The sequence below is a fragment of the Pseudophryne corroboree genome, chromosome 3, assembly GCF_028390025.1.
Source record: "Pseudophryne corroboree isolate aPseCor3 chromosome 3, aPseCor3.hap2, whole genome shotgun sequence".
Taxonomy (NCBI): Eukaryota; Metazoa; Chordata; class Amphibia; order Anura; family Myobatrachidae; genus Pseudophryne; species Pseudophryne corroboree.
The window spans coordinates 355,991,443-356,008,827 of NC_086446.1; the positions used below are offsets into that span (position 1 = coordinate 355,991,443).

Below are 17,385 nucleotides of genomic sequence, written 5' to 3' on the forward strand. Positions count from 1 at the left end.
CACAGATAAAAGCAGGTTCTCACTGAGCACATGTGACAGACGTGACAGAGTCTGGAGATGCCAAGGAGAACGTTCTGCAGACTGCAACATCCTCCAGTATGACCGGTTTGGCAGTGGGTCAGTAATGGTGTGAGGTGGCATTTCTTTGGGGGGCCGCACAGCCCTCCATGTGCTCGCCAGAGGTAGCCTGACTGCCATTAGGTACCGAGATGAGATCCTCAGACCCCTTGTGAGACCATATGCTGGTGCGGTTGGCCCTGGGTTCTTCCTAATGCAAGACAATGCTAGACCTCATGTGGCTGGAGTGTGTCAGCAGTTCCTGCAAGACGAAGGCATTGATGCTATGGACTGGCCCGCCCGTTCCCCAGAACTGAATCCAATTGAACACATCTGGGACATCATGTCTCGCTCCATCCACCAACGCCACGTTGCACCACAGACTGTCCAGGAGCATGCCCAGGCATTGTAGGGAGGTCATACAGGCACGTGGAGGCCACACACACTACTGAGCCTCATTTTGACTTGTTTTAAGGACATTACATCAAAGTTGGATCAGGCTGTAGTGTGTTTTTCCACTTTAATTTTGAGTGTGACTCAAAATCCAGACCTCCATGGGTTAATAAATTTGATTTCCATTGATAATTTTTTTGTGATTTTGTTCTCAGCACATTCAACTATGTAAAGAACAAAGTATTTAATAAGAATATTTCATTCATTCAGATCTAGGATGTGTAAGTTTAGTGTTCCCTTTATTTTTTTGAGCAGTGTGTATATATATATATATATATATATATATATATATATATATATATATATATAATGATATACAGTGCTCGAAGTGGGCCGGTATACACCGGTATGGCATACCGGAACTTTGAGCACTGACCGCTGACCGCTGAAGATCGCCGCCGCTGCTATCATTAAAAATTTAGCGCTACTCAAGCGCCAATTCGAGCTCTCGAACCGGCAGCCAATGAGGAGCAGCCGTGCGACTGCTCCTGATTGTCTGCCAGTCCGCGCCAGATTTAGAATTATAGGCGGACTGGATGCAGGGGGTGGCTTCACAATCAGAGCCACACTGAAGGACACAGCAGCCGTCGCTGCTGCTCACAGCCTCCTCCATTCCGCCGCCGCCGCCCACAGCCTCCTCCAGATCACTGCTGCAGCTGCCCACAGCCGCCTCCTCCTTCCCCCGCCGATGACCACAGCTTCCTCCACTCCGCGGCCTGTTAGGTAATCTTAACCTGCTCCCTACTGTATGTCCTTCCTGTCCCTCTCTCTGTCCCTCTCTCTGTCACTCTCCCTGTTTTTCTCTCTGTCACTCTCCCTGTCCCTCTGTCATCTCTCTGTCCCTATGTCTCTGCTGTCACTCTCTCTGTCCCTGCTGTCACTCTCCCTGTCTCTGCTGTCACTCTCCCTGTCCCTGTATTTTGGCCCATTCCTTGTGGTGTAATGTGTATTTTGGCTCATTCCATTTCCGTGTGGTATAATGTGAATTTTGGCTCATTCCGTGTGGAGTAATGATAATTTTGGCTTATTCCATGTGGTGTAATGTGAATTTTGGCTCATTCCATGTTGTGTAATGTGAATTTTGGCCATTCCGTGTGGCGTAATATGAATTTTGGCTCATACTGTGTGGCATAATGTGAAAAGGGCACCAGTACTAGATAGTATAAGGGGTCCTACTATTGTGGTGCATAATGTGTATAAGGGGTATACGGTGTGGTACAGTACACTTAAGGACACCCCCCCTTTGAGAGGCCACACCCCCTTTCCCAGAATTACAGCCTTTACTTTTCCATACCCCCACTTCAAAAATTCCACTTCGACCACTGACGATATATCAAAACAACTTGCTTGGAAGGCCACAAATTTCTTTCCTCACAGATAAAGTAGCCTCCCAGTAACTAGAAAAGGGTTTTTTTCTCAGGGGCCCTGCTAAACTAAAACAGGCACCATAAAGGCATTGCACTGCCTTACTATTGCCATGCCTCTCTTATTCTCAATTGTCACTCATTCTGGAAGCACCAGGGTTAGCTATTACTTGTAATTGAAAAAAAGGGTAGGGACAAGGAAACTGTACCTGCTGGGGAAAAAACAGCAAATATACATACTGTGGAGGTGACCGTGTTACAGAGGAGTCGGAGGTACAGAAGCCTGTGGGGAGTGGACAGTGTGAGGTCCGCATCCACACTGGAGAATTGGGGAATTGGGGAATTTGTAGTCCGTGTAGAGAGGTCCCTATATTTTGTTTCTGCAGAGCAGCCCATGTACTTACTGTATGTCTCTTATCAGGACTGCAATCTAGCTGAATGTATCAATATCCAAAATGTTTAGCTTTTTGGAGTTTGTGTTGTTATAGCTAACAACATCTTTTGATGCTGTTATTCATTGTAGCCTACTTGCTTCAAGATCGCTAATTTTCGGATTCATTTTCTGCCCATTTGCACTTGCTCACGCATCTTCCAGCAGCATACATAGCAGAGCCATAAATAGACATTTTGGTGCCCTATGGCAAAAAAAGCTTTGTTTACCCTTCCATACTCCAAATAGGGCTTGTGCCACAAAAAGAGGCAATGAAACATCTCCCCATCGGTTATGCAGCTGTGCAGCTTGACCAGTGCTGTCTTTTCATATAGGCTCAATGAGCAGTTGCATAAGGGTCCCAGGAATATAAGGGCCCTACACTGTTACCTGAGGGTTCCCTTTTTCCAGTGGTACTAGATTTTTGAAAATTGCCCCTGGGGAACAGGAGATATGTAACTTCAAAGCAATGGTCCCCATCCAAGCCCGTTAATTGTTCTTCCCAGCCAGATATCTCGGGTTCTGTCAGACTTAGAGTTTTTCTGAGGGTATATTCCAAAAGCTGGGACTCTCCCCTTTCACTGGCAGCTTGTCTCTACTATGCCCAGAACCAGAGATATCAGCCTTCAGGCCGCTGGTCACTGCTCCAGCTCCACATGCCTGGTATGCAATTTTATATGTTCTTTGGTGGATTGCTCTGGCTCCTGAACTCTGATCCCCAAGTCCCAGTACCTCCTGAAAGGTGGGACTCTTGTTTTTTTATCCAATTGAAAACAAGAAATCAATTTCCAGGAACTGGAAATATCTGCAGTCAAGGAAGATGCCCTCCCACTGAAAAATTATGAATATTAAGTCCACCCCTCCATTGCATATTATACACCTCCTACGACCCTGGTGTTAGGTGCCGCGGTACGCGGCGCCGCTCGGTCTGCTTCCGAGCGACGCTCACGGCCGCCGCACCTCCCTCCCTGCCCGCCCGGCGCCTAGCAATGCCAGGACGCCGTGCGTACTGTAGCCGCCGGGTCCCTGGCAACACTAGGATGCCGGGCGTCCTCAGCCGCTGGGTCCATAGCAACGGGGACGCCATTGGCGGACCACGTTCCCCGTTGCCAGATAGGATTGATTAGTTGCTCGTGCAGCAGGGCAGCTGCACGGCAACTAGTAATTAGGGTCTGGGGGCTGGTCTTGCTGGCCCTCCTGTCATTGGCCAGCAGGGCCTTTTTATGGGAGCCAGCACACTGCAGCCTCGCCGGTGATAGCTTCCTGTATGCTGTTCCTACCTTGCAACGTCTGTTCCTGGTCAGCTGTATCTGGTCGATCCTGCTCCCTGTGCTCCTGAGTTCTGGAGTTCTGAAGCCGGTCCTGGGAATCCTTCCTGTCCAAGTGAACCTGTTGCAGTCATCTGGGGGTTCTCGCTTGTTGGGGTTCTCTCCCGGTTTCGCGAGTAGCGGCTGCTGCCGCGTGTCGCGGCCTAGGCCGCTTAGTCCTTGTGTTAATTTTGTATTGGTGGTTTTTGCGGAGGTTTCCGCTTTTCACTGTCCTCCCCGGAACTCGGCGGTGCCGTGTGGGGGAGTGGACAGTGGTATCTTTTGTTGTTCTTTTCCTGTGGCGGCGTGCCGCACATATATTTAGTTTTAGGGTAGTTAGTAGCCCCTAGCTTTCTGGTTGCTTTAGTTAGAGGTCCCCTTGTTATTATCCTGTCTGGGTTCACGCCTTGTCTCACTCTAAGACCTGGGGGCATCAGAGTTGGGCAGACCTAATCCACCCTTCAAACGCGGCTGCCGTGGGCCCAAGAAACCATAGTCACTCAGGCGTGAACTGACCACACGGGTAAAACAATGGGGGTAGGGTGCTAGGGGCTATTCCCGTACCACCCCTTATTTCAGCGTCACGTCCTGGTGCTCTGGACTCACTACGCAACATCTCTCTAGTTCTGAGCATCAGGAACGTAACACCTGGAAGTCATGTACCAGGGCTCCTTCATTCAGCCCAATGCCCCCCCCCCCTTCTACAGGTTAGTGTTTTCCCTCACTCCTTATCTCCCACCATATGTGCAGTAAAGGAATAATTAGCAGAAATTGCAGCTCCAGGTCCTACATGCTGAGCGGATGATAGAACGCCCCTTACCACCCGCGTGATATCAAAGATGCAGCTGATAGCACCCTCCACCCCTACCTCTGGAGGATGGGTAGGGGCTCCAGTGCATTGTTTTGCCAAGGGGCCTACACTGCTGGTAAGACTACCCTGAATTTGACTCTGCTCTGTACAGCTCTCCTCCATGCTAGCTTGACTCTCTCAGTGTCTGGCTCTGATCACCTTGTGTCGGCACATCTGCCACTGAAGCCCTGTTCGGCACTTCACTGCACATGCTCTCCCATAATCCTCTGCTCATGCTCTGAGGAAGAGCCTCTACAGAGAGGAGAGAAGAGATCGAATAACTTGGAAGGTGGTAGTTATCTGTTGACTTTGCAATAATAAAAAAAAGAAATACATTTGGGCAAGGCCATGGCACTGTTCTCTGCCTTGTTTATCAGGCTTACATTTTTCTGCTTCATGTGTCAAAATACACTTGAAGTGATGAATAAAATCTTGAAAATATTAGCTTATGTCCCACCCTATTTCCATGAGTAAAACATTCATGCAATTAAAAAAGGCTTCCTAGTTTTACGAGTTTTTCCACTTTCCAGGACTTGATGTGAGACAATTTAGACAAGTAGAAGTTATTTCTGCCTCTACGTCAGGGGCAGAACTAGTGAGTGATGGGCCCAGGTGCAACAATTTGCAGTCACTACCCCAAACCCACAATGAGAGACTTTTTCAGTGCGCAGAAATGGGAAGGGCACGTGGCCTCACTGTGTACAGTGTATCAGTATTATTCATGTACAGTGCACACTACTTTATAGATCCTTCTATATGCTACACTTCAGTACTGACCCCTCTATATGCTACACTACATCCCTGACCCCTCTATACCCTACACTACATCCCTGACCCCTCTATACCCTACACTACATCCCTGACCCCTCTATACCCTACACTACATCCCTGACCCCTCTATACCCTACACTACATCCCTGACCCCTCTATACCCTACACTACATCCCTGACCCCTCTATACCTTACACTACATCCCTGACCCCTCTATTCCCAACTCTACATCCCTGACCCCTCTATACCCTACACTACATCCCTGACCCCTCTATTCCCTACACTACATCCCTGTCCCTTCTATTCCCAACACTACATCCCTGACCCCTCTATACCCTACACTACATCCCTGACCCCTATATTCCCTACACTACATCCCTGACCCCTCTATTCCCTACACTACATCCCTGTCCCTTCTATTTCCTATACTACATCCCTGACCCCTCTATTCCCTATACTACATCCCTGACCCCTCTATTCCTTACACTACATTACTGACCACTCTACACCCAATACTACATCACTGTCCCTTCTATACCTTACACTACATCCCTGACCCCTCTATATGCAGCAGGCCCTGATATTGGATGAGTAACATACTATTGGTTGCCATGGGTAACAGTTAAAATGTTTATCTCAATACCCCGTCTTAAGACTATTTTGTGAAACAAGGCTAGGACCACACACAGATTGCTTTTGCAGGAGTGACTTACCATAAGGCATCCTTTCATTATGCAGTTATCCATAATTAAACAATCTTATAACGCTAAATGAAATAAAGACACAGACAACAACTGCTTGGATTAAAGGTGCGCCGGCCCAAATAATGGGGTTTGGTTTTGGATCTGTATCGCCTTCATGTTTTGGATCTGTATTGGTTTTGCCAAACTGCCCTTGCCGGTTTTGTTTTTTAATTTTTAATTTTTTTAAAATCATAAAAGCTGCAAAAATCACAAAATTTTGGCATGTTTTTATCCCTACAGTATTATTAACCTCAATAACATTAATGTCCACTCATTTCCAGTCAATTTTGAACACCTCACAGCTCACAATACTGTTTTCATCCGCTTTAGGCATAAAAGTTGCACCGAGCTACTATAGCTGACTGACTAAGCTAAGTGACAGCAGTGGACGTCACAAATGTGGCAATTCAACTTCAAACATGGCACATCTAGGAAATAAAATGACACTGCAGTGGTAAACTGTATGACCTCATAAAGTGACCAAGAAAGTTTTCATTACTTAAAAACTAGATCAGAAGGAAGTAAGGATTGATTTGTAAATTCATTCTTTAATTCTGAAAATGTTAATCAAGCATTGGAGATGGTAATGATCAAACATTCTTCTTTCATCGCCTTTTCTTTTCTGAATTGCTGTAAAAGAAAGAAGGATTAGCTTAGAATTTGACAGCAGTTAAGAGCCACTTGGCCCATCTAATACACATATTCCAAAATAGTTTTTTCGTTGTGAGCAGTCAACCTACCAGTATTTTTTTGGATTGTGGGATGAAATCAAACCGGAGCACCCAGAGGAAACCCATGCAAGCAGGGAGAGAATATACAAAGTCCACATAGTTAGGGCTATGGTGGGAATCTAACTCATAACCTCATAGCTGTGAGACAGTAATGCTACACATTGCACTATCCATACTGTTAGTTGCTGAAAAAGAGAGAAGAATTAATTAGTTAGTTACCAGTGTCATTCTGGTAGAAAAATTCAGTGATGTCATAGCAAGATGGCTTACCCCACTAAGACTAAGGGGGTGATTCCGAGTTGATCGCTAGCTGCCGTTGTTCGCAGCGCAGTGATCAGGCTAAAAATCAGCATTTCTGTGCATGCGTATGCTCCGCAACGCGCACGTGCGACGTACAGGTACAAATCCCTTTGTGGTTGTGCACAGGTTCTAGCAAAGTTTTCAGTCGCACTGATGGCTGCAAGAAGATTGACAGGAAGGGGGCGCTTCTGGGTGTCAACTGACCGTTTTCAGGGAGCGTTTGCAAAAACGCAGGCGTGTCGGAAAAAACGCAGGTGTGGCTGGGCGTTCGCTGGGCGGGTGTATGACGTCAAATCCGGACACGAATAGGCTGAAGTGATCACAAGCGCTGAGTAGGTTCAGAGCTACTCAGAAACTGCACAAACTGTTTTTGTAGAGCTCAGCTGCACATGCGGTCACACTTCTGCTAAGCTAAAATACACTCCCCAGTGGGTGGCGGCATAGCGTTTGCACGGCTGCTAAAACTAGCTAGCGAGCGATCAACTTGGAATGACCCCCTAAGTCATCTCCGATAACGCATTTACAGCGTGAGAGCATAAAAACTGGGTGAATAAACACATCCCATGTTTTGCCAACACATTAAACTTGGTGGTTCAGAATTTATTTTTGAAATGACAGGGTCATCCAAGAGATTTAAAAATAAATATGTGTTCTGCCACCTAAATGACAGAGAACTGTCCGTGAGATGCTGTCCGTGGGCCAGAAAATTTTGGGACATTTTCGCCATTCTGCAAGTGCATGTAGAAGAATGCAGCACTTGCAAGAACTGTTTAATTTTCCCTGCCATCAGATGAAGCAAGAGGTAGTAGTAACGAGGTGGAATTCAATACTCCATATGCTTCAGTACAAGGAGGAACAGCAAAAGGCATTCCAAGGCCTATGACATAGGAAAAGAAAGGGGAATGCATTTTAGTCAAGCGCAGTGGAGCATATTTTCAGTGTTGTGCAAGGTTCTCAAATCCTTTGAAGTTGCCACATGTGAAGTTAGTTCAGAGTCAGACACTGCCAGCTTGAGTCAGGTAATTCCCCTGATTAGACTCTTGGAAACGCAGCTAGCTGGAGAAATTGAAAAAAGAGTTGGAATGAAGCGATTCCGCTAAGTATGTCGGACTTGTAGATCAAGCCCTGCATTTGCTTCGCCAGGATCCAAGGGTCATCAGTCTCTTGAAATCGGATTACTATATTTTGGTGACCATACTTGATTTAGGTTTAAGTCGTACGTTGTGTCTTCCTTGCCAATGGACACAAATCTGCAGGGATGCAAAGAGAGCTGTTTGTGAGAATGTGACACAGCAACATCTCCTCCTTAAGTTTCTCTCGCAACTATGGCTGCCAGGAAAAAAACTCACTTTTCCTGAGAGACCCACTGGCAGATTAGTCAGCAAAAACATTTGACATCTGGTCCGGACTGAAGAAACTGCCTACAATTACTAACATGTCTACTGTGACTGTATATGATATGGTCTCCATTCAAAAAATGGTTGATGATTATTTTAGTGATAGCATCCAAACAGGCATGTCAGACAGTCTGTTCCAATACCTGCAGGAAAAAAAAGCAATTTGCAGGCCCTTGCACAAACTGGCTTTCCTTTACTTAAGTTGCCCACCCTCTAGTGTGTACTAAGAGTTTTCAGCGCAGCCGGGAACCTTGTCAGCGATCAGCATAGGAGGTCCTGCTCTCCTCTCAAATGTTCGTCCTCCATATCTATCAACAAACACAGATAACAGATGGTCCTGTAGGGACACACAATTACCATTACCAGCAGGAGCCCAATACCTCCTCCAGGAGGGATCCCCAGCGTGGTGATTATGAGGGGGGTAAGTGAGGGCTGCTCTCCTGCACACTGCAGAGTATGTGTAACTATAGACCAGTTGTCAGTCCCAGTTCCAGCAACAGGAGTAGGCAGTGGCTTTAATAGCTTTGCCGGGCCACGGTAATAGGGAAGGGGGGGAGGGGGGCTGGTCAATGAGGGGAGCTTGGCCATATCACTTTATTAACAAATTAGTAAAATTTGATTTCAGAACCGGTGGGCAGTGAATGGCGGTCATGTGAGCGGTGACGGGAGATTGCTCTTCTTTCTTTCATCACAGGAGAGAGGGCTGGCTGCTACTGAGCTGCCTCTCTCCACACCCATCTGGGAGAGAGGCTGCTGCAGCGGTGGCCAGTCCTCTCTCCCCACCGATCATGAGGCTGACAACAACAGGGAAGAGTACATACTCGCCCCCCCTCTCTGCGCCACTGGGAGTAGGGGGCACAGCAGCACTGTGGGTCGGTAGTACAGAAACCAGGGAGCTGCACACAGCAGATTTGAAAATGGAGTCTTATGTCAAAATGCTGACAGCACTGCAGTCGAGGACGGAAGTCAGACTGCAGCGGTAGGTATTTGAGAATGCTGTCTGCTCCTTACTCTCCTGTGGTTGCTCCCAGAACGTTATGCGCCATGCTTGTGCGGCAACATAGCACCCACCACCACCGGCATTCTGGGACACAGGTGGAGGGAACAGAGCCGCAGCACTTGTTGAATATACAATATGGTGCTGGTGGTAGGTGCAGTCAGAATGACTGCACCAGCGGAGTGACTGTGGCTTGACCACAGCTGCCTGCTAGCACACTCGCTCCATTCCTCCGTCATTGCCAGAGTGGTCCACGATGCAGTGCTAATGACTCAGGCTAATTTATAATGGACTGTAAGCGCCTTCATTGCAGCAGTCCCTGGACCACTGCACCTACTGCACCACCGCTAGTTACGTTACTGCTCCCTGTTTACCTTGGTTGATGTGTTAAAATAATACATCAACCAGTGGTGGAATTCCCACAAACAATGGAAGCATTTGCCTCTAAATGCCAGCAGTCAGGAAGGCACAAAAATAATTATCTATAACCACTGCGGTTATAGATGGATCTCTCTGGGGGGTGATGGGATTGGGCCTGGTGTCACTTGCCTGTGGCTGTTTCACTTCAATAAAATTTCATTTTACGGTGTGGTGATGTCATGACATCACGCCACAGACGAAAGACAGAGGAGACTCTGGAGAGGAGGCACGAGCTGCGCACAGAGGAGCAGCTCAGCAGCCAGAAATAAGTGTATGTGGGCTCACTGGGCTGAAGGCGGAGGGATGCGCAAGCTGGCTGGAGCTGGAGAGTAGTTTAGTGCCCATATACCTGTGGTCAAGGGCATAGCTACCATAGGTGAAGTGAGTTCAGCTGCTATGGGGCCCAGAGTTGAGAGGGGCCACCTTCCCTGTCACAGTTACATGTGTTATATATATTTTTCACCATTGGATGATACTTAGGTGACCTTACAAACTTTTGCTTTGGGTCTTACAATAGATCTAGTTATGCACCTGGATCCACTCTTTGTAATGTGGTATAAAATGAACTGGAGGGCATTATAAAGTTACATAATATGTACTGGGGCACTGTAATGTGGCACAGTATGAAGTGGAGGCCCTATAGCGTGGCAGAATATGAACTGGGGCACTGTAATGTGGCACAATATTAAGTGGAGGCACTGTCATGTGGTATAATATGCAGTGTAGGCATGGGTACGGGTCATTAGTTCGACAAGATTTAGGTTGACAGTCATTAGGTCGACCACTATTGGTCAACATGCATTAGGTCGACATGGTCAAAAGGTCGACATGGTCATTAGGTCAACATGAACAAGGTTGACACGGAAAAAGGTCGACGTGAGTTATTTGACGTTTTTTGGTGTCGTTTTCTTTGTAAAGTGACGTGGGGAACCCCAATTAGTGCACCGTGTCCCCTCGTATGATGAGCGAACCTCGGGCAAGGTGCCTTGCTCTACTACTGCTGCGCTCAGCACAGGTTACCATTCCCAATCGTAGTCCACGTGGATCGGAAAGTATGAAAAAGTTAAAAAAATGAAGATTTTTTTTTAAATAAACTAATGTCGACCTTTTCCATGTCGACCTTGTTCATGTCGCCCTAATGACCATGTCGACCTTTTGACCATGTCAACCTAATGCATGTCGACCAATAGTGGTCAACCTAATGACTGTCGACCTAAGTCTTATCGACCTAATGACCGTAAGCTGTAGGCACTATATTGTTGCATAATGTGTACTGACAATGTGACATAACGTGAACTCGGGCGGCACTGTGGTTTATAAAATAAACTATTACAATACTATGCGGCTTAACATTAACTAAGGCAATACTGTGGATCAGAAAATGAACTACTGCACTATTGTTGGGCATATCATTAACAACTGCTGCAGAGAGGTGTCTCTAGAAGCATTTGGACAGGGACCCCTTATAAATTTTGCTATGGGGCCCACAAAGTTCTGGCTATGCCCCTACCATGACTGACGGTACGCCTCATTGCTAGCACCTGCCACTGTACTCTCTGGACCTGAGTAAGACAAGCAGCAGCACCATTTATCGCAACACATATTTTGTCTACAAATGCTGTGTATATGGTGCCTCATGGGATCTCCCGACTCACGAGCAGTGGCACTATTTACAACTGCATCTTCTACACTTGCTGGTGCTGGGTCATTCTCAGTGCTTCATTGACCTCTTCACCCTTTAAACACCGTGATCTTAAAATGCCCCAACTATGGATTGTGGCACCAGCACTCACAGCACTTGTTACTGTCACAAGCACCGTGATTGTTGAACCTGTGTGCTACTAACAGCAACAGTAATATCAGGAACACTGCATACAAATAGCTGTTACTCATACCCCCCAACTGTCCTGAATACAGTGGGCCAGTCCTGCTAATTCAGGGGTCAGGGAACTTTTTTACCTTTTACCCCAAAATATATTTAGATACGCCGACGTTACCCCCTTAATTTGAAAGGAAGGAAATCATATATTATTGTGCACATACTGGTTATCACTGTTTATATGGCATTTCTGAGATACTGTGTGTGTGTGTATATATATATATACACTGCTCAAAAAAATAAAGGGAACACTAAAATAACACATCCTAGATCTGAATGAATGAAATATTCTTATTAAATACTTTGTTCTTTACATAGTTGAATGTGCTGACAACAAAATCACACAAAAATTATCAATGGAAATCAAATTTATTAACCCATGGAGGTCTAGATTTGGAGTCACCCTCAAAATTAAAGTGGAAAAACACACTACAGGCTGATCCAACTTTGATGTAATGTCCTTAAAACAAGTCAAAATGAGGCTCAGTAGTGTGTGTGGCCTCCACGTGCCTGTATGACCTCCCAACAACGCCTGGGCATGCTCCTGATGAGGTGGCGGATGGTCTCCTGAGGGATCTCCTCCCAGACCAGGACTAAAGCATCCGCCAACTCCTGGACAGTCTGTGGTGTAACGTGGCGTTGGTGGATGGAGCGAGACATGATGTCCCAGATGTGCTCAATTGGATTCAGGTCTGGGGAACGGGCGGGCCAGTCCATAGCATCAATGCCTTCGTCTTGCAGGAACTGCTGACACACTCCAGCCACATGAGGTCTAGCATTGTCTTGCATTAGGAGGAACCCAGGGCCAACCGCACCAGCATATGGTCTCACTAGGGGTCTGAGGATCCCATCTCGGTACCTAATGGCAGTCAGGCTACCTCTGGCGAGCACATGGAGGGCTGTGCGGCCCCCCAAAGAAATGCCACCCCACACCATTACTGACCCACTGCCAAACCGGTCATGCTGGAGGATGTTGCAGGCAGCAGAACGTTCTCCTTGGCGTCTCCAGACTCTGTCACGTCTGTCACATGTGCTCAGTGAGTACCTGCTTTCATCTGTGAAGAGCACAGAGCGCCAGTGGCGAATTTGCCAATCTTGGTGTTCTCTGGCAAATGCCAAACGTCCTGCACGGTGTTGGGCTGTAAGCACAACCCCCACGAGTGGACGTTGGGCCCTCATACCATCCTCATGGAGTCTGTTTCTGATCATTTTAGTAGACACATGCACATTTGTGGCTTGCTGGAGGTCATTTTGCAGGGCTCTGGCAGTGCTCCTCCTGTTCCTCCTTGCACAAAGGCGGAGGTAGCGGTCCTGCTGCTGGGTTGTTGCCCTCCTACAGCCTCCTCCACGTCTCCTGATGTACTGGTCTGTCTCCTGGTAGCGCCTCCATGCTCTGGACACTACGCTGACAGACACAGCAAACCTTCTTGCCACAGCTCGCATTGATGTGCCATCCTGGATGAGCTGCACTACCTGAGCCACTTGTGTGGGTTGTAGGGTGGTCATACAGGCACGTGAAGGCCACACACACTTCTGAGCCTCATTTTGACTTGTTTTAAGGGCATTACATCAAAGTTGGATCAGCCTGTAGTGTGTTTTTCCACTTTAATTTTGAGGGTGACTCCAAATCCAGACCTCCATGGGTTAATAAATTTGATTTCCATTGATAATTTTTGTGTGATTTTGTTGTCAGCACATTCAACTATGCAAAGAACAAAGTATTTAATAAGAATATTTCATTCATTCAGATCTAGGATGTGTTATTTTAGTGTTCCCTTTATTTTTTTGAGCAGTATATATATATATATATATATATTTATATATATAAATATTTTTTTTTAATTATTATTTTCGCCAGTTATTTTTTGGCAATGAATGGTTAATTAACACTTTCTCCCCAAAACACCAGAATGAATGTAAGAAAGATGGATGAGGGGGGAAGGGGACACGACTTTTAGGAGACAGATGGTCATATCCTCCGCTCAGTAATGTCATTGGGAATTTTCCATTGTTATGTGGGCCACTGTCTGATCCTGCGGAACTCTGTCAGCGGTCAGCCACAGAACACTTCAAGTTCTGTGTGTGGGTTGACAGGCAGCGGGCGGGAGGACAGGACAGCGCAAGACGGGCGGGGCGTGAGGGAGCACGGTGTGACGTCAGCACGTCACACCGTGGCCAGGAACACAACACAGGGCGGCCAGGAGCAGAGCGCAGGACGGGCAGGAGGGAGCGCAGTGTGACGTCAGCACGTCACATCGCGAGCCGGCCAGTGTCTCGGCAGCGCGACCATCCATTGTTAGGTGCCACGGTCCGCGGCGCCGCTCGGTCTGCTTCCGAGCGACGCTCACGGCCGCAGCACCTCCCTCCCTGCCCGCCCGGCGCCTAGCAACGCCAGGACACCGTGCGTACTGTAGCCGCCAGGTCCTGGCAACGCTAGGACGCCGGGCGTCCTCAGCCGCTGGGTCCATAGCAACGGGGACGCCATTGGCGGACCGCGTTCCCCGTTGCCAGATAGGATTGATTAGTTGCTCGTGCAGCAGGGCAGCTACACGGCAACTAGTAATTAGGGCCTGGGGGCTGATCTTGCTGGACCTCCTGTCATTGGCCAGCAGGGTCTTTTTATGGGAGCCAGCACACTGCAGCCTCGCCGGTGATAGCTTCCTGTATGCTGTTCCTGCCTTGCAACGTCTGTTCCTGGTCAGCTGTATCTGGTCGATCCTGCTCCCTGTGCTCCTGAGTTCTGGAGTTCTGAAGCCGGTCCTGGGAATCCTTCCTGTCCAAGTGAACCTGTTGCGGTCATCTGGGGGTTCTCGCTTGTTGGGGTTCTCTCCCGGTTTCGTGAGTAGCGGCTTCTGCCGCATGTTGCGGCCTAGGCCGCTTAGTCCTTGTTTTACTTTTGTATTGGTGGTTTTTGCGGAGGTTTCCGCTTTTCACTGTCCTCTCCGGAACTCGGCGGTGCCGTGTGGGGGAGTGTACAGTGGTATCTTTTGTTGTTCTTTTCCTTTGGTGGCGTGCCGCACATATATTTAGTTTTAGGGTAGTTAGTAGCCCCTAGCTTCTGTTTGCGTTAGTTAGAGGTCCCCTTGTTATTATCCTGTCTCGGTTCACGCCTTGTCTCACTCTAAGACCTGGGGGCATCGGAGTTGGGCAGACCTAATCCGCCCTTCAAACGCGGCTGCCGTGGGCCCAAGAAACCATAGTCACTCAGGCGTGAACTGACCACACGGGTAAAACAACGGAGGTAGGGTGCTAGGGGCTATTCCCGTACCATCCCTTATTTCAGCGTCACGTCCTGGTGCTCTGGACTCTCTACACAAACATCTCTCCAGTTCTGAGCATCAGGAACGTAACATTATCACCGGCCCAAAAACAAACAAACAAAAAAAAAAGGAATAATATTAAGAGTTATTTGTTTTTGGTGGGCCTTGAAATTCGGCCTCATGAATCCGGCAGTATTAGGACCGAATCCCAGCCAGCTTTTGGCCAACCAGATTCAGGAACTAACTCAGATGGTTCAGGATCTTACTCTTCGGGTGAGATCGCAGAAAGATCTTTTGCGAGCCTCCCCGAGTATGATTCCAGAACCAAAGATGCACCTTCCTGACCGTTTTTCAGGTAACCGGAAGGATTTTTTTAATTTCAAGGAAGCTTGTAAGCTTTATTTTCGTTTAAGGCCCCGATCCTCTGGTACTGAGTCTCAACGGGTTGGGATTGTGATGTCTTTACTACTAGGCGATCCGCAAACCTGGGCTTTTGGGCTAAAAGCCGATGATGTTGCCTTGCTATCTGTAGATGCCTTTTTTAAGTCTCTAGGCCTTTTGTACGATGACCCTGATAGAGAAGCGTCGGCTGAGAGCCACTTGTGTGCACTTAAGCAAGGAAAAAAATCCAGCAGAGGCGTATTGTACCGAGTTTCGCCGTTGGTCGAACGACTGTGGCTGGAATGACCCGGCCCTGCGCAGTCAGTTTCGCCTCGGTTTGTCTGAAGTTATTAAAGACAGTCTCCTGCAGTACCCCGCTCCAGAGACTTTAGACAAACTCATGGAGCTTGCTATTAAAATTGATTGTCGTCTCCGGGAGCGGAGGGCTGAAAGAGGAGCTAGTTTCAGGCCTAGTCCATGTGTGTATACTTTCCCTGAGGACGTCGAGGAGCCCATGCAAATGGGTCTCTCCCGGCTGTCCCCAGAGGAAAGAACCAGAAGGCTAAATTCTGGTCTTTGCTTGTATTGTGGTGGCAAGGGACATATCGCACGTAATTGCCCGAATAAGCAGGGAAACGCTCTGACCCAGTGAATTGTGAGGGGGTTCACTTGGGTCTGCAGTTGATCTCCTCTAATGATTCCTTATTAGTTCCTGTAAAAATTTCCTTTGGTAGCCTCAGTTCGTTGGTGTCGGCCTTCGTCGACAGTGGAGCTGCGGGAAATTTCATGGATCTTGGTTGGGCTCAGGCTTTGGGCGTTCCACAGATACCTTTGGATAAACGTATCACCATGCACGGCTTGGATGGTGGTCCGCTTTCTAATGGGGTAATCACTCACCGCACACCTCCAGTACAACTGACAGTGGGGGCCCTACATTCGGAGAAAATCGAATTTTACCTTACCCATTGTCCGGCTGTCCCCGTAGTTTTGGGTCACCCCTGGCTTGCCTTTCATAATATCACCATAGATTGGCGGTCTGGGGAGATTTCCCGATGGGGCCCCTTTTGTGTTAAGGAATGTATTTCCCGTCCAGTCCGGGTTGCGGCAGTCACCCCAGAACTTATTCCTTTGGAATATCAGGACTTTGCCGACGTTTTCTCCAAGGGTAATGCGGATATTCTGCCTCCTCATCGGTCCTATGACTGCGCTATCGACTTAGTTCCCGGTGCCTCTTTGCCTAAGGGGAGACTATATGCCCTGTCTGGGCCGGAAACTACGGCAATGAATGATTATGTACAGGAGAGCCTAAAAAAAGGCTTCATTAGGCCCTCGATATCTACATTGAGTGCAGGGTTCTTTTTTGTTGAGAAAAAAGATGGGTCGCTCAGACCATGTATTGATTATCGGGCTCTGAATAAAATTTCTGTTAAAAACACCTACCCCTTGCCACTGATTTCAGTACTGTTTGATCAGCTCCGGACTGCCGTTATCTTTTCCAAGATCGATCTTAGAGGGGCTTACAATCTCATCCGAATAAAATCTGGGGATGAGTGGAAGACGGCTTTCAGCACACAGTCGGGACATTATGAATACCTGGTGATGCCGTTTGGGCTGTCTAATGCTCCTGCTGTATTTCAAGATCTCATTAACGACGTCCTTCGCGACTTTCTAGGAAAGTTCGTAGTCGTTTATTTAGATGACATTTTGATTTACTCTGAGTCTTTTGAACAACATATTACCCATGTGTGACTGGTCCTTCAGAAGTTACGGGAAAATCATTTATACGCCAAACTGGAGAAATGTGATTTCCACATCACAGAAGTGTCCTTCCTGGGGTATATTATTTCTTCTAAGGGGTTTTTCATGGAACCAAAAAAACTCCAGGCCATCCTAAATTGGGCACAACCCACGAACTTAAAAGCAATTCAGCGCTTTTTAGGGTTTGCAAATTACTATAGGCGTTTTATTCATACCTTCTCAGATTTGGTTGCTCCTATTGTGGCATTGACTAAAAAAGGATCGGATCCTTCCAATTGGTCGCCTGA

The 17,385-nt window shown here is 47.5% G+C and overlaps 1 long non-coding RNA gene across 1 annotated transcript in view; it reads right to left on the reverse strand.

Annotated features, from left to right (window-relative positions):
• Positions 1 to 6,069: 6,069 nt before the first annotated feature.
• Positions 6,070 to 17,385, reverse strand: part of LOC135057783 (uncharacterized) — a 133,867-nt gene continuing 122,551 nt past the window's right edge. Inside the window, exons 2-3 of the long non-coding RNA XR_010244361.1 lie at positions 6,716 to 6,891; positions 6,070 to 6,605 (exon numbers count right to left, since the gene is read on the reverse strand). This is a non-coding gene — a long non-coding RNA (uncharacterized LOC135057783). The remainder of the gene's footprint in view (positions 6,606 to 6,715; positions 6,892 to 17,385) is intronic.